Source organism: Callorhinus ursinus, unplaced genomic scaffold (genome assembly GCF_003265705.2).
Source record: "Callorhinus ursinus isolate GAN/ISIS: 27379988/994484 unplaced genomic scaffold, GSC_fseal_2.0 scaffold101, whole genome shotgun sequence".
In the NCBI taxonomy this organism is placed as follows: Eukaryota; Metazoa; Chordata; class Mammalia; order Carnivora; family Otariidae; genus Callorhinus; species Callorhinus ursinus.
In genome coordinates, this window is record NW_027397163.1 from 711,127 (window position 1) to 737,738 (window position 26,612).

The window sequence follows — 26,612 nt, forward strand, 5'->3', positions numbered from 1 at the left end:
AACCATATTATACATAAGAGTCTCCCTTTGGGAGATAATCCTCATAAGTATAATGAATGTGGGAAAGCTCTTAACCGGTCCTCCAGTGTTGGTGATCCTCAGAGAATTCATGAAGGAAAAAACCCATTCAGACGCAATAAACCAGAGACCATGTTTAGTCAGTCATCAAGGCTAAATATAAATAAGATAATCCCTGGGGGAGAGAAAACTTACATTTTTAAGGAATGTGGTAAATCCTTTGACTGCCACTCAACACTATCTCAAAATCAGCAAATGCATACTGGAGAGAAAATACACAAATGCGAAGAATGTGATAAAACCTTTAAGGACTGTTCATCAATAAATGTACATAGGCAAATCCATACTGGAGAGAAACTTTACAAATGTCAAGAATGTGGCAAGGCCTTTAAGTGGCCCTCGAAACTTATTCGACATCACAGAATTCATACTGGAGAGAAACCTTACAAATGTCAAGATTGTGGAAAGGCCTTTAACCGGCACTCACACCTCACTAAACATCACAGATTTCATACTGGACAGAAACCTTACAAATGTAAAGAATGTGCCAAAGCCTTTAAATCATGCTCAACCCTGACTGAACATCACCGAATGCATACTGGTGAGAAACCTTATCGATGTAAAGAATGTGGAAAGACCTTTAACAGGCTCTCAACCCTTACTCAACATCACAGAATTCATACAGGAGAGAAACCTTACAAATGTCAAGAATGTGGCAAGGCCTTTAAGTGGCCCTCAAACCTTACTGAACATCACAGAATTCATAGTGGAGAGAAACCTTACAAATGTCAGGAGTGTGGAAAGGCCTTTAACCGGCACTCACATCTCACTCGACATCACAGACTTCATACTGGAGAGAAACCTTACAAATGTAAGGAATGTTCCAAAGCCTTTAAATCATGCTCAACCCTGACCGAACATCTCCGAATACATACTGGAGAGAAACTTTACAAATGTCAAGAATGTGGAAAGCCCTTTAACAGACTCTCAACCCTTACTCAGCATCACAGAATTCATACAGGAGAGAGACCTTACAAATGTCAGGAATGTGGCAAGGCCTTTAAGTGGCCCTCAAAACTTACTCAACATCACAGAATTCATACTGGAGAGAAACCTTACAAATGTCAGGAATGTGGTAAGGCCTTTAAGTGGCCCTCAAAACTTACTCGACATCACAGAATTCATACTGGAGAGAAACCTTACAAATGTCAGGAATGTGGCAAGGCCTTTAAGTGGCCCTCAAAACTTACTCGACATCACAGAATTCATACTGGAGAAAAACCTTACAAATGTCAAGAATGTGGTAAGGCCTTTATGTGGCCCTCAAACCTTACTGGACATCAGAGAATTCATACTGGAGAGAAACCTTACAAATGTCAAGAATGTGGCAAGGCCTTTAAGTGGCCCTCAAAACTTACTCAACATCACAAAATTCATACTGGAGAGAAACCTTACAAATGTCAGGAATGTGGCAATGCCTTTAACAAGCCCTCAGACCTCACTCAACATCACAGAATTCATACTGGAGAGAAACCTTACCAATGTCAGGAATGTGGCAAGACCTTTAACTGGCCCTTGGACCTTACTGAACATCACAGATTTCATACTGGAGAGAAACCTTACAAATGTCCAGAATGTGGCAAGCCCTTTTACAGGCACTCAATCCTTATTAAACATCATAAAATTCATACTAGATAGAAACCTTACCAATGTAAAGAATGTGAGAAAATGGTTGAGGAGTGCTCACCCCTTACTGCACATCAGAGAATTCATATTGGACAGTAACCTTACAAATACAACAAATGTGGCAAGGCCATTGACTAGCATGCACACCTTACTAAACATAGAATTCCACTGGAAAGAAACCTGACAAATTAATAGAATGTGCCAAAGCCTTTAGCAGGCAAACAACCCTTACTGGATATCACAGAATTCATACTGGAGAGAAACCTACAAATGTAAGGAATGTGAGAAAACACTTAAGGACTGCTCTCTCCTTACTCCATATCAGAGATTTCATATAGGAGAGTACCTATACAAATATTAAAGAATGTGTCCAACCTCTCACTGGATCTCCCAATAGTTATCATGTAGGAGCAAAACTGTAAAATGTAAAGAAAATGGACAAACCTTTTCTGGAATTCAATCCTTACTCAGTATCACAAAATGCATCCTAGACTCAATCCCTTGGAACATAAGGAATGTAGAAAGACCTTCAGAAAGCCCTAAGCCTAACATTCACCCTGAACCACAACCTCAACTCCCAGGCCCGGGGGCTCACCAAGGCATCACAGGTTGGCTTGGAGCATACACCAAAGAGTGCATTAAAGAAAGTAAATTGAAAGATGTCAATGTTTAGAAAACTATTTAGTTGAACATCAAATGCCAATAAATGTCACAGAAATCAAGTAAAAGGAATACATTAGTCACTCTATTCAGACATCACTCTTATGAAAATAGTTATAAGGAATAATCACACTTAAACATTTAGAAAATGTGTATGCTATTGTGTTTCAACAGATTTAGTGGATGGACTTTTACATATGTATAATTAATATGTGTTTTTTATTTTTTCATCAATCCTATTCAGGATTTGTGACTAACAGTATTAATGTATTTTACTCTGAAATCACTTCAGAAAATTCTTTTATTCCATTGGGTGTAGGGCCATGTGGCAGATTGTTGCTAAGTCAAAGATATTAGATGCCCTGCTACATTAGGTGGGACTCATGCATAACTAATTTTCCATGGAAGATGGACAGTATAATATACAACATAAAGTATATCTCAATGGAGATGCTGCTTACGGTTATAACACTGATGTTAGATACCATGAAATAGGTGTTCAGAGCACATGCTTCTCCATATATTAAAACTAAAGAACTTCCTCAATATTAGAAATACAAGGTTTTACTAATTGTTCTTTAAGGAAAAAGAGGTGTCAGTCCAGTAAACTACCAATGTATATTCATAAGTGCAATCATTAGAGAGTATGAGCTGATGTGGTTGAAATGAAGAAATCCTGACGGAAACCCAAAGAGGAGAGTTAACTCTCCCCTACAATGCCAAACTGTTGTACGTATAGCTTCTTAAGAATTTACCTCAGTCTTGAAATTTTTGGAATTAAGTACTCCCACATCCTTCTAGCAGCACTCGGATGCTTTCTCACATGTGTATTCTGTATTTTAAATGGTGATAATAGAGTGGATTTGAAATGCATAAATTAGTCTATGTGTGAAATTAATATATTTTCATTAAGAAAATATAATGGTTTTTAACGTATTGACGTGGATGTGTAATGAATGATGTGTTATCCTACCTCCAGTGTTAACCTGTCTCGTTGAGGGTTATAGGTGACGGATGGAATCAATCACCTGTTTGGTAATGGAGTAGAATAATATACCTAGGAATCCATTTCCTTGGTGGTCTGAATGTTTAAATGATGTGTGATTATTTTTCCCCTAGTCCATCATACGATTTTCTCCTCTTCGTGAATACTATGCTATTATTATGGGTATATTACAGAGGTATGTAACATAAGAGGTATTGTTGATGTTTTAGCTCACATACTCCATGATACTGCTACTTGGCATCCATTTTGTGTAGCCAGTAGTTTTGCAGGGGCCTTGCACTGACAGGAGCCCTTCTGACTAGTGCATTCCCGAGACAACACGCTGCAGAGTCACGAGTTAATGGAACTTCTGGTATCACATCGGCAATCTGTCCTTGTGAGCCACCATCTCTCCTTTCTCCCAATGCTTTCCCTCTGTGTCCCTTAGAGAAGACTCCCACAGAACTTTCCTAAACCTGTTTTAGCTGGAATGGTATATTCTGGACTTAGCCTTGGGACTCTAAAGCATTGCACCATGGCCCCAAATTAAAGTATGTGCCCCACTTTATTCATTGAATTGTTTCGCTGTGTCTATGAGGTACACATGTGCATATGACCATGCTACGTGTGTAATAGCCCATAAGAAAGAGAAATCTATCCCAATAGGAGTGATATGGTAGCCCAGGTAAGAGATAGAAAATATTTAAGATGAAGAATTAGCACGTGGAGGAGGACAACTGTCCTGAGTTGCCCAACTGACTCCCTGGATGTAGAAAAATAACTTCTCCTTGTTTTATTTCCTAGTTCTCTCCAGATCTCCAGTTATATTTTTCCTCGTTTTTGTTTCCAGCTACATAGTCACTACAACCATTCTTTTTTTGCCTGTGTTGTGGAGAGAGTGTCCTCAGTAAACGCTTAATTGAGACTAGAGAGATGGAGGGCCAATGGGTATTAATTCAGACATTTAGCACGGGGATGTGAGATGTGAATCTTAAGTAAAATTTGATGAAGGCACCATCCTTAGAAAGATAAGACCTATTATTAGGAAATGTAAAGAAGTTTTTTCAATGTGGGGAGGGACCCAGAGGGCTCCCTTTAGTCACTGCAAAGGCACAGGCAGCTCTTGGTGATTTTATCTAATAAATACATGTAATGGGGAAAAGGAATTGGCAAATGTGGGTTTCTCAGGAGTTAGGGAATTCCTGCTTTATCTTGATGATTTGATTGATCTCCTGTGTCTTACTGAGGACTAATGCTGTTGGATGTCAACGATTACTGTATTTTCCCAGGCCTAGATCAGTGACAAGGGATGGTGGAGGGTATTGGATGATGCAATCATTTGGGCATAGTTTTAAAATGTCACATGGTAGAATAGATGTTTGAGATGAAGAAGCCTTCTGGACAGTGGAATAGGCCAGATCAGCAAGTCATGTTCCATGGTTGCACCCAAGCACTTGTTTCCCAAGTAGATAACCCCAGTCAAGGTAAGAGCCACTGTAGTTGGGTGATCTTTCAGGGAAGCTGCTTCACTGCTGTGTGGAAACTTCCTCCCTTTCCTCAGCGCCATAATGAGTATAGTTCCATGCTCTGGCTCTTTGCATGGTAAGGATTTGTTGGAGGCACAGTTCAACAGTGAGAGTCAGTGAGTCTTTTTGCTTCAAACAGTCCAGCTAAAGTGTTCATTGACTCTTCAATGAATAAAGAAGATTATATATATATATATATATATAGAAGGGAATATTTATCACCCTAAAAGGAATGACATCTTGTTATTTGCCACAACATTGATGGAGCTAGAGAGTATTCTGCCAAGTGAAATAAGTCCGAGAAAGACAAGTATCATATGATTTCACTCATATTTAAAAATAAATTTTTTTTTTAAGATTTTATTTACTTGACAGAGACAGCAAGAGCAGGAACACAAGTGGGGGGAGTGGGAGAGGGAGGAGCAGGCTTCCCGCCGAGCAGGGAGCCTGATGCGGGGCTCGATCCCAGGACCCTGGGTTCATGACCTGAGCCGAAGGCAGACGCTTAATGACTGAGCCACCCAGGCGCCCCTGATTTCACTCATATTTGTAATTCAAAAAAGAAAACAAGTGAGCAATGGGAAAGAAGAAAGAAATGGAGAAGCAAACCAAGAAACAGACCCTTAAGAGAACAACCTGATGGTTGCCAGAATGGATGTGAGTAGGTGGATGCATTAAATAAGTGATGGGGATTAAGGACTGTCCCTGTGATGACCATGAAATGTTATATGGAATTGTACAATCACTATTGTACACCTAAAATATTACTTTGTATGTTAACTAAGTAGAATGTAAAGAAAAAAACCTTAAAAAGTATTTTGTGTTTTACAGATTTAAGAAACTTTTTGTTTTAGATCACCTGACTTGCAGCACTTGCACAAAATATCTTTGCAAACAAATGGAAATATTTGTTTTCTCCCGTCCTGATTCCCCCCAAATTCAGAAACTCTCAATGACTAATCTTAATTTTTATGTCATCATATGTTTTAGCTATGATTGAATGTGCTAGTTAGAGTCATCTTTCTCCTTCAGGTGTCACCCTGGAGATGGTGGATTGTATTTTGGGTCTTGGTTTTCTCTGGAGTTAGCCTGACTAAATTGAAAGTGCTCAGCATGCTAAGGGGCTGATTCTTCTGTGTTTCCCCTGATGCAGCACCCGAATTATTTGTATCACGAGTGGGAATCCCTGTGGGATGGCTGCTGGGTGCTGAAGTTGTCTCTGCCACCCGCTAGTGAGAGGAGCTAATGTCCTTTTTGTGTTTGGATTCATTCAGAATCTCATCTACAGAATGCATCAAGCATTTAAATGGGCCACACTGTGAAGAATTTTAAATTTCTTTTTTTTTTTTTTAAAGATTTTACTTATTTATTTGACAGAGAGAGACACAGTGAGAGAGGGAACACAAGCAGGGGGAGTGGGAGAGGGAGAAGCAGACTTCCCGCGGAGCAGGGACCCCGACGCGGGGCTCGATCCCAGGACCCTGGGATCATGACCTGAGCCAAAGGCAGACGCCCAACGACTGAGCCACCCAGGCACCCTGAATTTTAAATTTCTAAGAGACAGATGCATCTGTGCCACAGACCTGCAATCTGTGCTTCTGACACTAAAGTGAACTGTGGCCATGCAGTATTCCAAAAGAAAATCATTTTCCTATTAGTAGAGTCATAACTGAATGCCAAGTGATTCTTTTAACTTGCAGTGCATTGGGCTGCAAGTTGGGATGCAGCTCAGAAACAGTGACTTCCATTGCTGGCCAAAAAACAACTTCAACTACACAAGAACTTAAGCAGAACCACAAACCCTCTCAGATTCTATGACTTATTACAACCAGAAGAGGACTCGTCCTCACCAGAATGAGGTTATGAGGAAACTCAAACCAAGTAACAAATTTCTCTGGGTCTTCACCTGCCAAGTTATTTAACAATAGAGGTCTTCCCAATCAGATGCCTTATTTCTCCCACTGTAGACTGAAAGCACCATACTCAGGAAGCTTTGCACTTTTTTCTTCATAGTCTTTTAATGCTTTTTGATATGCACAGTCCCTGTAACTTTTTAATTAATTTTTTTCCTTTTTGGTTCATGACAGTTTAATTCTACATTTTATTTTATACTGTTAAAAGAATTTTTAAAAAGCAGTTGTTTTATTTTATGAGAGAGAAAGCACACCTGTGACTGGTGGTGTTTGGGGAGGGGAATGGCAAAGCGAGAGGGAGAGAATCTAAAGCAGACTCCACCCTGGGCCCAGAGGGTAACCTGGGGCTCCATCTCATGACCCTGTGATCTTGACCTCAGTCCGATCAAGAGTCAGCCAACTAACCAACTGAGCCACCCGGGGTCTCTGACTTTATAATACTTTGTTTTAATTCTAGTTAGTTAACATAAAGTTTTCTTAGTTTCAGGTGTACAATATAGTGATTTGACAGTTCTGTACCTCACCCCTTACTCATCAGGACAGATGCGCTCCTTAATCCCCAAACCCTCTTTAACCCGTCCCCTCACCCACTTTCCCCTGGTAACCATGAGTTCTGTTCTGTGCCGTTAAGCATCCGTTTCTTTATTTCTCTCTCTCTCTCTCTCTCTCTCTCTCTCTCTCTGTACTTTGTCAGTTACTGATTGTTTAAATTCCCGGTGGGTAGGTGGACTATGGTCATCCCAATGGGGCTTCTCATGCCTTGTCTGATTTTTCATTGTATTATTAATTCTAACATGTTCTCTCTTGTGCTTTGTTCCCTCCTGTTGTTGAGATATATCTAAGCAGGTCCTGTTCCTTCACCCAGCCAACAGATGATGCTTACTACTCAAAACAAATTCATCCCAATATCCCCTCTGGACTCTATGACAATGGCCTTCTATAATAGTTACATGTAGGGACAGAGAGTAACCAATTGCAATCCTTAGGTAGGGAAATGTCTACAACTCCTGTCACCATAAAGAAGTTACACAGGTGACCCCTTCATCCTTCAACATCCTTAAAGACTGAAGGACAAATACATACACTGATATATTACTCAGCTATAAAAAATAATGAAATCTTGCCATTTGCAATGATGTGAATGGAGCTAGTGTATTATGCTAATGACATAAGTCGGAGAAGGAAATACCTGATGAGTTCACTCATGTGGATTTTAAGAAATGAAACATAGACATAGGGGAAAGAAGAGCTAGGGAAACCACAAAACAGACTCTTTAGAGAACACACTAAGGGTTGGCGGATAGTGAGTGGGTTGGGGGGTGGATGAAATGGGTGAGAGGATGGGGCGCCTGGGTGGCTCAGTCGTTAAGCGTCTGCCTTTGGCTCAGGTCATGATCCCAGGGTCCTGGGATCGAGCCCCGCATCGGGCTCCCTGCTCGGCGGGAAGCCTGCTTCTCCCTCTCCCTCTCCCCCCTGCTTGTGTTCCCTCTCTCGCTGTGTCTCTCTCTGTCAAATAAATAAATAAAATCTTAAAAAAAAAATAGGGCGCCTGGGTGGCTCAGTCGTTGAGCGTCTGCCTTCGGCTCAGGTCATGATCCCAGGGTCTTGGGATCGAGCCCCGCATCGGGCTCCCTGCTCCGCGGGAAGCCTGCTTCTCCCTCTCCCACTCCCCCTGCTTGTGTTCCCTCTCTCGCTGTGTCTCTCTCTGTCAAATAAATAAAATCTTAAAAATAAAAAAAAAAAGATGGGTGATAGGTTAAGTAGGACACTTGTGATGAGCACTGGGTGTTGTACATAAGTGAAGAATACTAAATTCTGAAACTACTAGTACACTATGTGTTAACAAACTGGAATTTAAGTAAAACTGGAATTCGTAGTAAAACTATAAAATTAATTTAAGGACAGAAAATTGTTCCTTGGTGAAAAGATGAGACATAGAAACAGAAAAATGTTCCCTTTTAGCCCAGAAGGCCGACTTTCAGCATGCGTAGTTATGATAATGATCTAATAAGTGCTGGTTGGGTACATTCTTTTTTTTTTTTTTTTTAGGATTTAGTTTATTTATTTGACAGAGCACCAGCAGGGGGAGTGACAGGCAGAGGGAGAGGGAGAAGCAGGCTCCCCGCAGAGCAGGGGGGACCCGATGTGGGACTGCGTCCCAGGACCCCGGGATCATGACCTGAGCCGAAGGCAGTCGCTCAACCAACTGAGCCACCCAGGCGCCCCGGTTGCTTCATTATTAAAGGGTCTCATGACTTCCTGTACATCCACCAATAATCAATATGAAACCTGATGGGGTTTTGGAATATGGGTAAGGTTCAGTGGGCTGGAGTCCATAGCCGATGACCAAGAAAGAATTCTTGAGGTGTCTTTGGTGTAAAATGGTGGTTTATTAAAGCCTGGGGACAGGGCCCGTGGGCAGGAGCTGCTGCCCTGAGGTTGTGAGGGGTGGCTGATTATATACTATGGGGTTGGGGGAGGTAAGGAAGAGGGAGGTTTCTAGAAAGATCTTTCATATGTTAAGATTCACAGATAGGGGCGCCTGGGTGGCTCAGTTGGTTAAGCGACTGCCTTCGGCTCAGGTCATGATCCCGGGGTCCTGGGATGGAGCCCCGCGTCGGGCTCCCTGCTCAGCGGGGAGTCTGCTTCTCCCTCTGCCACTCCCCCTGCTTGTGTTCCCTCTCTCGCTGTCTCTCTCTCTGTCAAATAAATAAATAAAGTCTTTAAAAAAAAAAAAAGATTTACAGGATAGTGGGGGCCTTGCTATTGTCAAGCGAAGGTTATTTTGCCTCTAGCAAGGCATTAACATGAAGATAGTTGGGAACTTCCCAGAGGAGCGTTACACTCAGGCTGCCTCAGGTATCTGTCAACGGGCTGCAGGTTATAAGGACATTTAATTGTATCTGCATTTCCTTCTGGAAGCTAGGCCATTGGTAGAAATGCTTTGTTTTTGTAAATTGCTAAGACATTTGTAAACTGAGGGAGACTCAGGTCTTGCAGGATTGTGATCTCTACAAATTAACTATTTGTTTTTCCTTTCCTTGGCTTTAGGGCAGCCAGGAGTGCTGGCTCCCTATGGGGGGATGCGTTGTGGGGCATCAGCTTCTGCTTTGTCCTCAGCTTGCCTTCTGTTCTCCCATCAGAACTGAATGAAAAGCACCAGAGACATTTTTCAAAAGTAGTTTTAGGAGTAGAAATTTGAGGAGGGGCACCTGGGTGGCTCAGTTGGTTAAGCCCCTTTGCTTATGATTTTTGGCTCAGGTTATGGTATCAGGTCATGGGATCGAGCCCTGTAGAGCTCGTCTACCAACTTAGTGCACAGTAGACTTGAGATGGTCTCTCCCTGTCCCTCTGCCCAAACCTCCACTCACTCACTCTCTCAAATATAGTAATCTTAAAAAAAAAAAAAAAAAAGGAAAGGAGATTTGTGGAAACATTTATGATCTAATGCTCCCTATAGGAGCCCACCCCTTTGAGCGCTAAGCATGTAACCACCAGCTTCAAACATTACAAGTGTAGCTCTTTTCATCCCTCAGTGGTTCAGTCAGTTAAGTGTCTGACTTTGGTGGGTCAGGATCTCAGGTTCCTGGGATAAAGCCCTGGGGTGGGCACCTTGCTCAGCGGGGCGTCTGCTTCTTCCTCTCCCTCTGCCCCTCCATCTGATGGAGTTTTGGAATATGAATGAGGTTCTGTGGTGTGAGATCCGGAGCCAACGATCAAGAAAGAATTTCTTAAGATGTCTCTGGTGCAAAAAGATGATTTTATTAAAGCATGGGACAGGACCTGTGGGCAGAAAGAGCTGCTCTGGGTTTGTGAGGTGTGGCTGATTATATACTTGGGAGCTGGGGAGGTGAGGTCAAAGGGGGTGTCCAGAAGGACTGTCATATGCTAAAGAAGACTCAGGATAATGGAGACCTGGTTATTGTTGAGCCAACGCTGTTTTTCCCTCTAATGAGGCACTAACATGAAGACAGTTGGGAGTTTACTGGAGGGATGTTATATTCCTCCTATAACATGTCCTTGTCACCGAGCTTCAGGTTTAGAAGAAATTCAATTTTATGTACATTTCCTTCTGCCTCAGCCTCCCTCAATTTTATGGAGGGGGGGATGATGTTAGGGCTTCAGGAAACTGAGTTATGGGTCTCTGGAAGTTAGGCTATTGATGAGAAAGCTTCTTCCTTGGAAATCACTAGGACGTTTGTAAACTGAAGGAGCCTCCTGTCCTGCAGGACTGTGATCTCCAGTTAACCATTTCTTTTTCCTTTAGGGTGGCCAGGAGTGCCTGAGGAATGTCACATGTATGGGGGGGGAGCAGTGTAGGGTGTCAGCTTCTGCTTTGTCCTCTGCTCCCTCATCACTCCCAACTCATGGCTGTGCACGTGCTCTCTGTGTCTCTCACATAAAATCTTTAAAAAACAAAAGTGTAGTAGCTCTGTCTCTGTCCCCGTGCTACTTCAATAAACTTACCAAGCTGCTGGGCGCCTGGGTGGCTCAGTTGGTTGGGCGACTGCCTTCGGCTCAGGTCATGATCCCGGAGTCCCGGGATCGAGTCCCGCAACGGGCTCCCTGCTCGGCGAGGAGCCTGCTTCTCTCTCTGGCCCTCCCCCCTCTCATGTGCTCTCTCTCTCTCTCTCATTCTCGCTGTCTCAAATAAATAAATCTTTAAAAAAAAAAAAAAACTTACCAAGTTGCTGGGCACCTGGGTGGCTTAGATCGTTAAGCGTCTGCCTTCGGCTCAGGTCATGATCCCAGGGTCCTGGGATCAAGTCCCGCAACGGTCTCCCTGCTCCTTGGGAGCCTGCTTCTCCCTCTGCCTCTCTCCCTGTCTCTCATGAATAAAAAAATCAAAAAAAAAAAAAAAAAAAAAGTAAACTTACCAAGTTGCACCATAAAACATGGCGAGAGGGCCACCTGGTGGCTCAGTCTCCTAGAATTCTATAATGACCTCTCTTCTCTACCGAGCACAATAGTGATTGAAAGAATCTCCAGCAATACTCATTTTCCTTTTTTCTAATAAGTCTCATTGTATCAAAGCCAGACTTGGTCTCCTTTTTGGAACAAAAGAAGGAGCTCTGGGGTGTGATGAGAAAGGAGACCGTAGCCTTTCATCCAGGTCAGTGGGAATGACTGAAGTAGATGACAGAGGGGAGGACCAAATGTGAAGGAGGAATATAGACCTTAAACTTTGGTTCAAGTAGCTCTCCTTGAATGGAAATTAGTGTGAAAAGCCTAGCGTTGGGGCGCCCGGGTGGCTCAGTCGTTAAGCGTCTGCCTTCCGCTCAGGTCATGATCCCAGGGTCCTGGGATCAAGCCCTGCATCGGGCTCCCTGCTCAGTGGGGAGCCTGCTTCTCCCTCTCTCACTCCCCCTGCTTGTGTTCTCTCTCTCGCTGTCAAATAAACAAAATTAAAATCTTTAAAAAGAAAGAAAGAAAAGCCTAGTGGTGTTGGTCCTCCCTCTCACAGAGGGACACCTGCTATCCAACATTATCACGCTCTTACATTCTCTAAGGATTCTGCTTCAGCTCCAGTGGTGGTCCATCACATCCACAGGGAGGGCCAGGAGATTCTCCTTGGAGTGGGAGGGCTTCCATAATCTGAGAGCTTCTCCATTGCTTTGAGGGCTCAGGGGAAATCTCCTTATTTTGAGGATCTTAATGTTAAGCCCTTTGTAAGTTCTCTTTTGCCTTGTGTGAGATATATGTCAGGGTAGTGGTGGGCATATGGGGTTTGGTGCAGAAATGCTGGGAACACTAGAGGCAGACATTCCATGTTTTCTGGTTAATGTTTCCAATGTCATGGAGGCTTTAATCTTAACTGTAAAAAATTGCGATTCAGTAACTTCATCAGATCACAAAGTAGCTCCCTAAAATGAGAAAATCTAATCCTATATTTCTCTTCAAAAGTTCAATTTACTTCATATGAACTAATATTAGAAATTTTCACTCTATGTGTTCCATTCCTCAATGGTGAAATAATATAATGTACCTATTTGCTTCCTAGAATTCCTACCTAAATAATGCCATAGTGGAGCGAGAACATTTAGAATTCAAAATCTGTAGCCTTTAATATAGTCTCAGTTGTTACTTTATTTATTAATAATTGCATCATTTTATAGTTTCATCTTATATGAAGTTCTTATGACTGTGCCATGTGTGTTTTCACTTTCTAATTAGTTGTAGATTAGATCCATTTCTGATTTTTTAGATCCAGAGTTCTGATAGGACATGAGCATGTGCTTTAAAAGAAGTGAAGTTGATAATTAATACAATCCACATATTTAAGAAGAACTTTTGTTTATAAATGTAATTTTACTTCAGGGAAAATTAGTCATTAGATTTTTCTTCTACGTTCCTCAGAATGTACCTGAATTCATCCAAATACTTTTTTTATAAAGTATTGTCAATATATTTTACATGTTGGTGGTATTTGTTTATATAGAAATGAAACAATTTTGTTTTCTTGGTTCGACAGAATGAATTATAGCTTTACATTCTGCATAAAAGAGGACTATATAACATGATACATTTTTAATGTCTTTTAAGTGCTTATTCATAAAATTTTTCTTTAGCCTTTTTTATGGCTGATTTTAGTGAGTACTTTTTACAATTTGACTGTCAGTGAAGACATGCCAACAATTTCAATGCTTGTTTTTCATGGGGTCACAATCACAGCTTAAAAATACAGTTACATAGTGGTTTCCCTGTTAAATAATTTATCTATATTTTATGTAGGCTTTTTTTTTTTAAAGATTTTATTTATTTATTTGATAGAGAAAGAGACAGTGAGGGGAAATACAAGCAGGGGGAGAGGGAGAACCAGGCTTCCCGCTGAGCAGGGAGCCTGATGCAGGGCTGGATCCAAGGACCCTGGGATCATGACCTGAGCCGGAGGCAGACGCTTAATGACTGAGCCACCCAGGCACCCTAATGTAGACTTTTTTGGATTAAATTTTGTCTTACTCGGGTTTTGCAATTCCATAATCATGTGCTTCCTATTGTCTGGGACTTCCCACAACATTAAGTAGTTGTGGTTTCCGTTTTACCTGTGTATTTTATTATTATAGGATGACAATTTTTACCTCAGTAGATTTTAAGACAACATGAAATTACCTCAAATATGTATCAACCTGATGCCCTTTGCCAGTAAAATTATGTATGTATTTGTCTGTATCAATATTACCCATACATACTTTGTGACTCATCTTGTGTATTTCTTTCCTTGGTTAGTGGTCAGTATATGTTGTATCATACCTACGTGAGTTGTCATAGTAATAGAATCAATTTCATCATCTATCTATTAGTGAATATATATTCTCCTTGCGTAAGAGAAACACTTTTTGAATTGAAAGTAATTTGGAAGCATTTCCTACCTCCGTATCAAGTTTAGGTACTATATTTTATCCTTAATTATGCTGTGGTATTAACTTTCGTGTGTTCCATATGTGTTTTCATTGTGCTTTCACACAGATAACTTAAAACAACTGAATGTTTCAAAAACCATTTTAAACTGAGATTCTCAATTGTATACAAAATTATTCTACTTATGTCCATTCCTGCACGTACCTTGTTTCTGATATCACAAATTCTATCTTTTATGTTGTTTACTTTATTATCTACATTTATGATTATTATGCTTTGATTTAAAAACATTTTGTAACAGGAATAAAAACAGCGGGCGCCTGGGTGGCTCAGTTGGTTGAGCGACTGCCTTCGGCTCAGGTCATGATCCTGGAGTCCCGGGACCAAGTCCCACATCGGGCTCCCTGCTCAGCAGGGAGTCTGCTTCTCCCTCTGACCCTCTTCCCTCTTGTGCTCTCTATCTCTCATTCTCTCTCTCTCAAATAAATAAATAAAATCTTGAAAAAAAAAGAAATAAAAGCAGCTTGTGCTACCTCATTATAACACTACCGGTTTCTATAATTTTGAAAATATTTATAATTAGCAGGAAGCTTTATGTTGTCATAAAGTTACTGTCTTTTAATTTATACTAGAAGGACTAGAAGGACTTCCTTTAACATTTTTTTTAAAGATTTTATTTATTTGCTTGAGAGAGAGAATGAGAGAGAGAGAGAGCACATGAGAGGGGGGAGGGTCAGAGGGAGAAACAGACTCCCCGCTGAGCAGGGAGCCCGATGCGGGACCCGATGCTGGGACTCCAGGATCATGACCTGAGCCGAAGGCAGTCGCTTAACCAACTGAGCCACCCAGGTGCCCTTCCTTTAACATTTCTTGTAGGACAGGTCTACTGGTAAACTTACAGCAGTTCCTATGTGGGAAAGTCTTCATTTCTACCTTCATAGAAAACAGTTTTCCCAGATAGAGTACTCTTGGTGGATATTTTGATCTTTCAGTACTTGAATACACTGTCCCATGCAGTTCTTCCTATCAGTCTGCTGAGAATCCCAATTATAATCTTGTAGGAGCTCTCTTGTACAAGATGAGTTGCTTTTGTCATGCTGTTTCAAAATTCTCTTTGGGCGCCTGGGTGGCTCAGTTGGTTGAACGACTGCCTTCGGCTCAGGTCATGATCCTGGAGTCCCTGGATCGAGTCCCGCATCGGGCTCCCTGCTGAGCAGGGAGCCTGCTTCTCCCTCTGACCCTCTTCCCTCTCGTGCTCTCTATCTCTCATTCTCTCTCTCTCAAATAAATAAATAAATAAAATCTTTAAAAAAAAAAACAAAATTCTCTTTTCACTTGTGACTTTTTTCATAGGTTAATTATAATGAATCCCCATGTTCATGTCTTGACATTTATCCTATCCTGAATTTCCTGAGCCTCTTGACTTTATCTCCTTTTTCCACATATGTGGAAAGTACAAGCCCTTAGATCTTCATTTAAACCCTCTGGCCCCTTTCACTCTCTCCTTTTGGGGTCCCCTTAAGTATATATGGGACCACTTGTTGGTGTCCCATGCGTCCCTAGACGCTGGCCTTTTCCACATTTTTCTTTGGTCCTCTCAGCAGATAATTTCAAACCAGGGGTCATTAGGTTGTCTGATTCTTTCTTCTGCTTGATCAAGTCTGTGGGTGACTCCTTGGTGTGTTTTTAACTTCAGTAATTGTACTCTTCAGCTCCCAATTTCTCGTTGATTGTCTCTCATATTTTCTGTGTCTTTGGGTTTACATTTTGGTCATGTATCATTTTCCTGATAACATTTAGTTATCTGTTTTTCTTCTTCCTCCATGAGCACTTTTTTTTTTTAAGAATTTATTTATTTATTAGAGAGAGAGAGAGAATGAGAGATAGAGAGCACGAGAGGGAAGAGGGTCAGAGGGAGAAGCAGACTCCCCGCCGAGCAGGGAGCCTGATGCGGGACTCGATCCCAGGACTCTAGGATCATGACCTGAGCCGAAGGCAGTCACTTAACCAACTGAGCCACCCAGGCGCCCCCTCCATGAGCATTTTTATGATTGGTATTTGAATTCTTTGTCAGGCAGTAAGTAGTTCTTTATTAATTCAGGGCCAGTTTTGGAGACTAATTTAATTCCTCTGATTGAAACAGTTTCCTGATTCTTTGTCTACCTTATTATCTTTTGTTGACATTTGTGATTTAAAAAAAAAAAAGAATCCTCTGGGCCCAGGATTATGGTCTTGCATTGTACAGAGGAACACAAATAAGGTAATTCTGGGGCCTGTCACGCATGTTCTGGGCATTTGTCACGTCTGAGTTGTTGTAATTTCCCAGTTTTCAAAGTGTGGTTACTTTTTAGAACCCATGATACCTTCCTCTCTCTGTCTTCAGCTCTGTAGTCTCTCCATTGGTTGAACAAATGCTCACCTTTGGTCTGAGCAGCTACTAGAATGCATCCAGAGGGTGGTCTCATTCCTTCCACCTTCCATGTCAGGCATGACCGAAACATGTCCCTCAGGCAGCAGCCAAGAAGCCAGATCACTGAAAATACAGGTCACTCATTTGTGACTTTCCTGAGGAGACATAAGAGTTTTCTTACAGTGTTGCCATGGAGTGTCACGGAGGGTGAGGAGCTGTTGTGGGCAAGTGTCACAAACTTTCCTTTACTTCTGATACGGTTCTTCATTTGTACTTGCCTGGGGGTGCTTGTTTTCCTAACTGGCTTCTGGAGCGCTCTAAAAAGTAATTTGATCCATTTTTGTCTCCATGGAAGAGGAAAGTCCTGGTGCTTCCTATTGCTTACTTCCACCGAGGTGCTATGATGGGCATTTATTTTGCACATGAGCATTTTAACACACATGCATGTCAGTGTAGTAAGTGTGATAACTTATTTTTTTCTTTATTTGTCTCTTTCTATGACACCCAAGGACTGTTGGCAAAGACAGGCAAAGATGATTCATTTCTTAGAGTGATATGGGAGGATGTGGAAGCAGTAGCCCTGAGTATTTATACTTAAGAATGTCTGGAAAGGTGACAGGGGTAGGGGGAAGGGGGGAGTAGTGAGGATGTATCTTGGTCTGAGAATGTCCCCATGCAAATAATGTCCTGTGTACCTGGGTATTACTTGTGCAGGATCTACTCTGCTTTTCTTATTCCAGTGCTCATAAATTCATGCTTCCCTACCTTGCTCATTGTGTGAAGGTCAAGTGATTGCATCATTCTCCTGTTAATGGGAGGGGGTTGGTCCTCATTGTAGGACTGTCATGTAAAATCTGTAATTTGTCTTTTAGTGGAACATGCACACATAACCTCTGGCTATTTATGTGGGAATGAATTTTTGATAAATATGTTTAGATAAGTTCAATTTTTTTTTAAAAAGATTTTATTTATTCATTTGACAGAAATAGATACAGCGAGAGAGGGAACACGAGCAGGGGGAGTGGGAGAGGGAGAAGCAGGCTTCCCACGGAGCGTGAAGTTTTCATCATTCCAGATTTTATTTCTATCATTATGTTAAATTGTAAGCATTTTATTTGGGGGGATGTCACTGTAAATGTATTGTATTGTATTGTATTGTATTATATTATATTCCCACCTGAGCCACCCAGGTGCCCCTAGATATGTTCAACTTTAATAGATACTCCCAAACCCTTCCCCAAACACCTCTACCAATGTTCACATTCACCAGCAGTGCATGGGATTTCTGGCTTATCTACATACTTTCCAAAACTTGGTAGCTTTTGTGATTTTGATGTTGGGCTCCTGGTTGGTATGTGACATTACCAAGTCATGGACTTACTGGCTTTTTTGTTGGTGGTGTTACTCTGTGTTACTATGGAGTTGGGCATTAACATTTGGATAATCTCTTTGTCAAACTGTCTAGTTAGTTACTGTGCCCATTTTTTCTGCTGTGATATCTTTTCCTTGAGTCTTTGTACTTCTGTATGTATTATGAGAATGAGTCCTTTGTCTCCTCTCTCGCTCTACCTCTATTTCTATCTCTTGAGATTGTGATACAGAGAAGTTCTTAATTTTCTTTTAATCAATTTTGTCATTTCAACCTTCATGGTTAGTGTTTTTTATTGTTTTTAGAAAACTTTCTTCTACCAAGACCATAGAGATAGAATGCTTTGTGTTTCTCTAAACACATCATTATTTTTAAAATTTGAATTAGAAATGTATTAAAAATCAATGTGTTGTGGGGTGCCTGAGTGGCTCAGTCGTTAAGCATCTGCCTTCGGCTCAGGTCATGGTCCCAGGGTCGTGGGATCGAGTCCCACATCGGGCTCCCTGCTCAGCGGGAAACCTGCTTCTCCCTCTCCCACTCCCCCTGCTTGTGTTCCCTTTCTCACTGTGTCTCTCTCTGTCAAATAAATAAATAAAATCTTTAAAAAAATCAATTTGTTGTATGATTTCTGTTCTTTCTTTTTTTCTTTTTTAAAAGATTTGCCCAGGGACTCCTGGGTGGCTCAGTCTGTTAAGTATCTGCCTTCGACTCAGGTCATGGTCCCAGGGTCCTGGGATTGAATCCCACATGGGGCTCCTTGCTAAGCAGGAAGCCTGCTTCTCCCTCTGCCTATTGCTCCCCCTGTGAGCTCTCTCTCTCTCTGACAAATAAACAAAATCTTAAAAAAAAATTTATCCGTTCACTTTAGAGAGACAGAAAGAGTGGAGGGGTAGAGGCAGAGGAAGAGGGAGAGAAAAACTCTTACAGACTCTATGCTGAGTGGGCAGCCTGATGCAGGGCTCCATCCCACCAACCCAAGATCAGACCCAAGTGAAAACCAAGAGTTGGATGCTTAACTGACTGTGCCACCCAGGTGCCCCTATTGTGTGATTTCTGTAGTGACTAGTGTTTTATATCGTTTTTTCTCCCCAACATGGCTAACAAATGTATTATGAAAATATTGTATTGTGCTTTCTTTTCATTTGCTCGCACAAGTCATTTCTTGATATGGATTCACATCACCATGATCTTGGAGTAGACTTTTTCTGTGATTTGTCTCCTTCTTTTCCTGTCTCTAGTGATGCACAGAGTCCATCATGGAGCTCAGTCCCAGGACCCTGAGATCATGACCTGAGCTGAATTCAGATGCTTAACCGACTGAGCTACCTAGGCACTCCATCCATGATTTATTTTATTTATTTATTTTTTATTTTTGGAATTTGTAAGTGTGGCTCTGAAATCAAAAGATGTTGACATCAGTTGCACACTTGTGAGAAACTCAGACCCCACCCAGAAATCCAATTCAGAATATGAATTTTAACAATTTCTCAGTTCATTGTCGTACACATTAATATTGGAGAGGTACATGTCTAGCTCACCTTCACTCTTCCATTATTCTATGCCTGTTTTTATGTCTATAGTACATTATTTTGATAACTGTGGATTTGTAGTGTGCCTTACATCAGGAAGTGTGCTGTTCATTTTCCAGATTCTTCTGGGTATGTGTTATCCTGTAACAAACCATGTAAAGTTAGGGTGGATTTTGATCTTTCTGCAAAAATGGCATTGGGAATTTCTTTTTTTTTTTTTTAAAGATTTTATTTATTTATTTGAGAGAGAGAGAATGAGAGACAGAGAGCATGAGAGGGAAGAGGGTCAGAGGGAGAAGCAGACTCCCCGCTGAGCAGGGAGCCCGATGTGGGACTCGATGCCGGGACTCCAGGATCATGACCTGAGCCGAAGGCGGTCGCTCAACCAACTGAGCCACCCAGGCGCCCAGCATTGGGAATTTCATAGAGACTGCATTAAATCTGTAGACCACTTTAAGTTTTATTGACACATCAGTAGTTTTAAGTATTCCAGTGCAAGAACATGGATGTGTTTCCGCTTATTTCTTCTTTCAAATCCTGAAGAATGTTTTATAGTTTTCATCATTCCAGATTTTATCTCTCCTATTATGTTAAATTGTAAGCATTTTATTTGGGGGGATGTTACTGTAAATGTATTATATCTCTATTTTTGGAATTGTTCTTTTTTTATGTAGAAACAACAAATTTTTATGTGTTGGGTTTGTATTCTCCAACATTGTAAAATTTGAGTTTTCACAGCTTTATACCAACAAGGATTCCCATGAGAGGAAAACGGCCGTGGAATAGGAGGACCCGAGACTCATCACACGTCAGGAACACAACTAGATAACTACGAAATCATCCTCAATACCCCAGAAATGGACTTGAAGACTGACAGAACATGTTCCCCAAGTGAAAGGAGAGAAGAGGCCACATCCCGGACGGCAGAAAGATCGGAGACATGGTTTAGAAAGAGAAAAGTGGGAGTGCTGTGGAAGACGGGGGGCTGTGGCTGTGGGGGAAGCGGCGTGACAGAGGGGCCCTCAGGGGAACGCATAAGGAGAAGGCTTCCCCAAAGCCATTGGCTTGGACAACAAGAGGGGTTGAATTCCATGAGCTCTTGGAACTAGTATGTCTTAAAGCCTGGAGTTTTAATGGTCAGCCTGCTTGGCTGGGTTAGAGCAAAGAGGGCGCTGTGCTCTTCTGGACTAAAGGTGGGTAAACAGCCTCAGGACAGACAACCTAGAAACATTTATCTGAAGAATTCCAGGGGCACACACTGCGGAGATTATTCAGTAGTCTAGGAGTGTTTCCCTGAGAGGAAACATTCAGTTAGATGTGCTTCCAAGAACACGGGAGTTGGATGGCACCATTTCCCTCTCCTGCCCTGTAGCATAAACACAGAGCCCCACTCACTGAGGACACTGACTGTCTGCCTTGCTTGCGCCAAGCCCCACCCCCCCGTGCTCTGGTAGAACTCCCCTTCTCAGGGCAGCTTGCCTCAGGTCCAGCAAGGTGGGCCCTGCCCCCATCACATCTCCTGAGCAGAGACTTCTGCAGGGCCTCAGTTCTGGTGGGGCCGATGTCAGGTTTCATTTCACAAGCAGACCAGAGCACACCTAGTTAAAACTCCCCGTATTTAGTCCAGGGAGCAAACATTGCCCAGAGTAGGAAAGGAGAGCCTCTGCAGACCACTGGTATGAAGGATAAAGCAGGACACCTCACTGACATTTCTAACATACAGAGGAAGGCAGACTTAGACCAAATGCCAAGACAGAAGAATTCATCCCAAATGAAACGCGATATAGCCATGGCCAGAGATCTAAGGGAAATAGTTATCAGTAACATGCCTGATGGAGAATTTAAGGCCGAAATTGTAAGGATACTCTCAGGGTTGAGAAAAGGATAGTGAGAACCTTACCACGGAGAGAAAGTAGTTAAAAAAATAAATCAAACAGATTAACAATGCAATACAGGGGATTGGAAAGAGGCTTGCAGTGAACAGCAGGCTGGAAGAAACAGAGGACTGACTTTGTGACCTTGAAGACAAAATAAAGGACAATACTTAATCTGAACAAAAGAGAGAGAAGAATCATGCAGCACAGGATTTGATTTAGGGAGCTCAGTGAGTCCATTAAATGTAGTAACATTCTAGGTCTTGGGCTTTTCTGTGCTTGGAGAGTTTTGATTCCAAACTCAACTTTCGTTCTTGTTACTGGTCTAAGAAGATTTCCCATTTCTTTGGTTCAAGGTTTATAATTCAGTCTTAGTAACTTGTACATTTTTAGGAATTATTTGTGGGGTTTTTATCTTAGTTATCTGATATGTTAGTATATAATTGTTTATGCAGTCAAAGCATTGCCAGTCGTGTTTATTATTTTGGTAAAACTGGGCATTACTTTCAGTATTATTTATTCTGGTCTCTCTTTTATTTATTTCAGGTTTTTCTTTGCTATTTCCTTCCACTGTATTCTGTTGTGGACTTTGCATGAATATTCCTAACTGGTAGTAGTTTGTAGCTGCCTTTACTTGTAGTGTCTTCCCCTGGCTTTGATAACGTGTTAATGCTGCTACCACAGAGACAGTATTTTGATAATTTCTCTTATCTTCACTCCTTGGAAATGTTTGAGGAGATTTGAGGTCCTTTCTCCTTAAGTGTCATTTGGAATTATCCAGTGAATTCATCTGGCACAAGACATTTCCTTTTTGGGAGTTTCTTCATTACTCTTTCAATCTACTCAGCAGTTATAGATGAGGTGTGATTTTTTTTTATATTTTTTCATGATGGAATCCAAATGAGTTATACATTTTCTGAAATCTATTGTCTTTTGGTATCAATTTGTGGGCATATAATTATCTATTGTTTCCTCTTATAGTTACTTTTATTTCTATGGTATCAGTTCTATTGTGTCTGCTTTCACTTCTTCATTTCTCATTTCAGTTGGTCTTTTTCATTCTTACTTGATTTAATTTAAAGGGCTGTCAATTTTGTTGATCTTTTCTGACAGCCATCTCTTCGTATTGTTGATATGTTCCTATTTCCAGAAGATCCTGTTGTGTTCATTCCAGTTTTACGTTTCAAATTCCTTCTTTCTGGGACACCTGGGTTGCTCAGTTGGTTAAGCATCTGTCTTTGGCTCAGTTCATGATCCTGGATCTAGCCCCATGTCTGGCTCCCCACTCAGTGGGGAGTCTGCTTCTCCCTCTACCCCTCCTACCCCCCGTGCTCTCTATCACTCTCTCTCTCTCTCAAATAAAGGAATAAAGTCTTTTTTTTTTAAGATTTTATTTATTTATTTGACAGAGAGAGACACAGCGAGAGCAGGAACACAAGCAGGGGGAGTGGGAGAGGGAGAAGCAGGCTTCCCGCGGAGCAGGGAGCCCGATGCGGGGCTCGATCCCAGGACCCTGGGATCATGACCCGAGCCGAAGGCAGACACTTAACGACTGAGCCACCCAGGTGCCCAGGAATAAAGTGTTTAAAAACATAAAATTCCTTCTTTCTAAATATTTTGTGCTCATGTGGTACTTGTCCTGATTCTTTGAAGTATAGGAAAGTGATTTGTTCTACAACATGACAATACCACAGAATTATCTATTAGGATACATGGTCAGTACATTGTGTGCAAAGGTACATATCCATGGAGGAATGAAGTCCTGATGATTCCTTCTCAGCCATCTTTCTGACTTTCTCTGATTGATTTGAAGCTTGTATATTAGAAGTCATCATATCATCTGAAAGTGTAAGTGGAATGAGTTTGCTTTTTCCTTTTTGGTGTCTTTCAGCCATATCTTCACATGACACCCAGAGCTTCCTGCCAAATCCAAGTATAGAAGGTTCTTTCCAAAAAGAATCAGTGGGTAGATAAAAAATAGTGCTATTAAGAAGTTACACTTACGGGCACCTGGGTGGCTCAGTTGGTTAAGCAACTGCCTTCGGCTCAGGTCACGATCCTGGAGTCCCGGGATTGAGTCCCGCATCGGGCTCCCTGCTCAGCGGGGAGTCTGCTTCTCCCTCTGACCCTCTTCCCTCTCGTGCTCTCTATCTCTCATTCTCTCTCTCAAATAAATAAATAAATAAATAAATAAATAAATAAATAAAAGTCTTTAAAAAAAAAAAAGAAGTTACACTTACTGACAGAATGGGACAATGATGGGGAGAGTGAAGGGCATCAGAGACATCAGGAAAGACATATCCAAACTGAGACAACTGCCTTTAATAAGAATCTCACTGCCAGAAGTGAAGGATATACAACATTTTGAAAAACCACCCTTTTTTAGTCAGCTGCATCTACAAAGCATGTTTCTGTAAGCAAAACCTCCAACCAAGTATTCAAACATAACTCTTTGTGGAAAGACAGTTTGAAGAATCTGGATAGTTACCTAGTCCTTGCTAAAAATAATGATTTGGACCAATTTCAAAATAGGATTGGATTGACCTTTCAGTCAAATATTTCTGATAATCAGAGATTTAAAAATGAAGAACCAAATGCTAAGTGGAATCCATTTGAGAAGTCCTTCGCAGAGGACTCAACCCTACAAAATTACCAGAGCATTTTCAATGGAGACAGAATTGCTAAATGCAGTGAATCAGAGAAGACATTTAACCAGGGCCTCCATGTTAATAGATGTGTGAGGATTCAGTTTCCAGAGAACCATTATGAATCTAGTAAAGGTGGGGATGTGTTTTATCAAAGCTCTAACCTTATTATACATGAGAATATCCATTTGGGAGATAATCTTTTTTTAAAAAAAAAGATTATTTATTTGACAGAGAGAGAGAGACAGCGAGAGAGGGAAAACAAACAGGGGGAGTGGGAGAGGGAGAAGCAGGCTTCCCGCTGAGCAGGGAGCCTGATATGGGGCTCGATCCCAGGACCCTGGGATCATGACCTGAGCCGAAGGCAGATGCTTAACAACTGAGCCACCCAGGCGCCCCTGGGAGAGGATCCTGATGGTATAATCAATAGGAGAGTGCACTCAAGCAGTCCTCCAATGTTGGTGATCATCAGAGAATTCTTGAGGGGAAACGTTCAGATGCATTGAACCTGGGACCATGTTTAGTTATCAAGACTATACATAAATAAGACAGTCCATACTGAAGAAAAACCTTACAAATATAAAGAATGTGGGAAGGCCTTTAACTGACAACATCACAGAATTCATACTGGAGAGAAACCCTACAAATGTAAAGAATGTGGCAAGGCCTTTAACCAGAACTCAATGCTTACTCAACATCACAGAATTCAGACTGGAGAGAAACCCTACATGTGTAAAGATTGTAGCTCAGTTTTTATATTGCATGCAACTCTTACTGGATGTCACAGAATTCATCCTGGAGAGAAACCTTACAGATGTAAAGAATGTGAGAAAATGTTTAAGGACTGCTCACTTCCGGGTGCCTGAGTGGCTCAGTCAGTTGAGCATCTACCTTAGGCTCAGGTCATGATCCCAGGGTCCTGGGTTCCGGTCCCACATCGGGCTGAGTTGTTTGGTAACAATGAGAGGGATTATAGAGAAAAATATGTTTCAGTAACACATCTTTGTAGATAAAAGATTTTAATACTATTCATTATAAAGTGGATTAAATCCTGAGTTTTTTCTAGTGTCGTCCAATGCCTGGCCCCCAATCCGCAAATTCACATTTTGATTTTTCTCCCATGTTTCTCACTTGGAATCATTTGAGAATGAAAATTGCCTTTTTTCCTGAAGCTCTGGAAACTTAATAGAAATGACTTGATGTAACACAATCATCCTAATAGGTCATGTATAGACAATCTTAGGGCTGTGGTTTGATAGGTCACTAAAAATATTACCAGGTGCCTTTGAACTATAAACCGGAAAGATATGTTAAGTGGTTACTACCTGTCCTCACTCTATCTGAAATTACTTCAAGTCTGACATCTAGATGTCTGTTCAACTGGCTACCCTTAGGAGTCAGAATCTGGCTTAACATTTGATCTAATCATTAAGCATAGTTGTTCTTTTGTTTTTATATAAATGCCTCATCAATTACATTACTTGTGCCACAGGGCTAACTTTGAAAATACACCTGCATCATTGCCTCCTGATACAAGTTTGACTCAACTGACCTATTGTCAAAATGCTGGATCAATGATAAGAAACAGTTTATCAGGTGACCTTTTAATATGTGAAACTCCTAAGGAAGTTTCAGCTAGGGGACTTAAGGGGTTCAGGACAGCCTCTCCATCCCCCCAATCCCTGAATGTGCCCCTTTGTCCTGTGGACAACTTGAGTTGAAGGTACATGAGAACCTGCAGCTCAAGAGAATCTTTTCCCCCTCCCTTAACCACACAGTAGAATCTAAATTTGGGGGTCTTTCCCCGAATAGGGGTTATTAACAGAGACAAAGTTTATCTCAGTGACCCATCTGTAAGGTAGGACAAATATCCTATTACCAAATATGTGCTCTTCTTAACACCGTGTGAAGTATTTTCCTTTCCTCAGAAGCTCCAGGCCCTGACCCCCTTTGCCTCAGTTCAGGGTGATATTTGTACCTTATCTTGCTGGACAGTCTTTGGAATTTTCACGTCTCTGCAGATTCCCTGTATGTACACCAATTTAATTTAATTGTTTCTTGTTAATCTGCTCAAGTCAATTTGATTCTTAGCCCAGCTAGAAGGATCTTTGAGGGGGCAAGAATTCTTGTTTTCTGACAGAGGGTTTTATTTTAATGCATCATTTCCTGACATCCTATTTAGAGTATATAAAGAAAGTGGAATAATAGGAAGTACTTCTACAGGAGTTGAGATTTTTGACCTCAGTTGTCATTATTTCAGAAGGATCCTTAGTTGTTTCCTGTGTGGTTACTGTCTTGTCAGTGGTTCCTTTAAATGCTTCTAATAACAGTCAAAAGATGTATCCCACTTTGTTTAGTTTAATCGTTGTCTCTCTCACAGTGGGTGCTTATTATACAAATTACGTATTTCAAAGTTTCCTCATTTATGCTACTTGAGCATTAAAATTGTCCTTAGTATCATTTTCATTTTATTTAGATACTTGCAAGTAGGTCATCCATGTGTATTAAACATGACTCCTACCAAATTGTTGAATGGTGGTTCTCCATCACTTTTTTCCCATTGTGATGGCAATTTTCCATCCTAGTGGGTTGAAATGCTCAGCACTACCTCAGAGGATTTAGCTGTGAATGAATGTGC

The 26,612-nt window shown here is 41.3% G+C and overlaps 2 protein-coding genes and 1 pseudogene across 2 annotated transcripts in view; 2 read left to right on the forward strand and 1 right to left on the reverse strand.

The window, feature by feature from the left end:
• LOC112806790 (uncharacterized) overlaps positions 1–26,612 on the reverse strand; it is a 909,505-nt gene that overhangs the window by 191,461 nt on the left and 691,432 nt on the right. The gene's annotated exons all lie outside the window — the stretch shown is intronic.
• The window catches only part of LOC112806782 (uncharacterized), a 293,799-nt gene that overhangs the window by 40,838 nt on the left and 226,349 nt on the right, over positions 1–26,612 (forward strand). The gene's annotated exons all lie outside the window — the stretch shown is intronic.
• LOC112806500 (uncharacterized) lies at positions 269–24,840 on the forward strand (annotated as a pseudogene).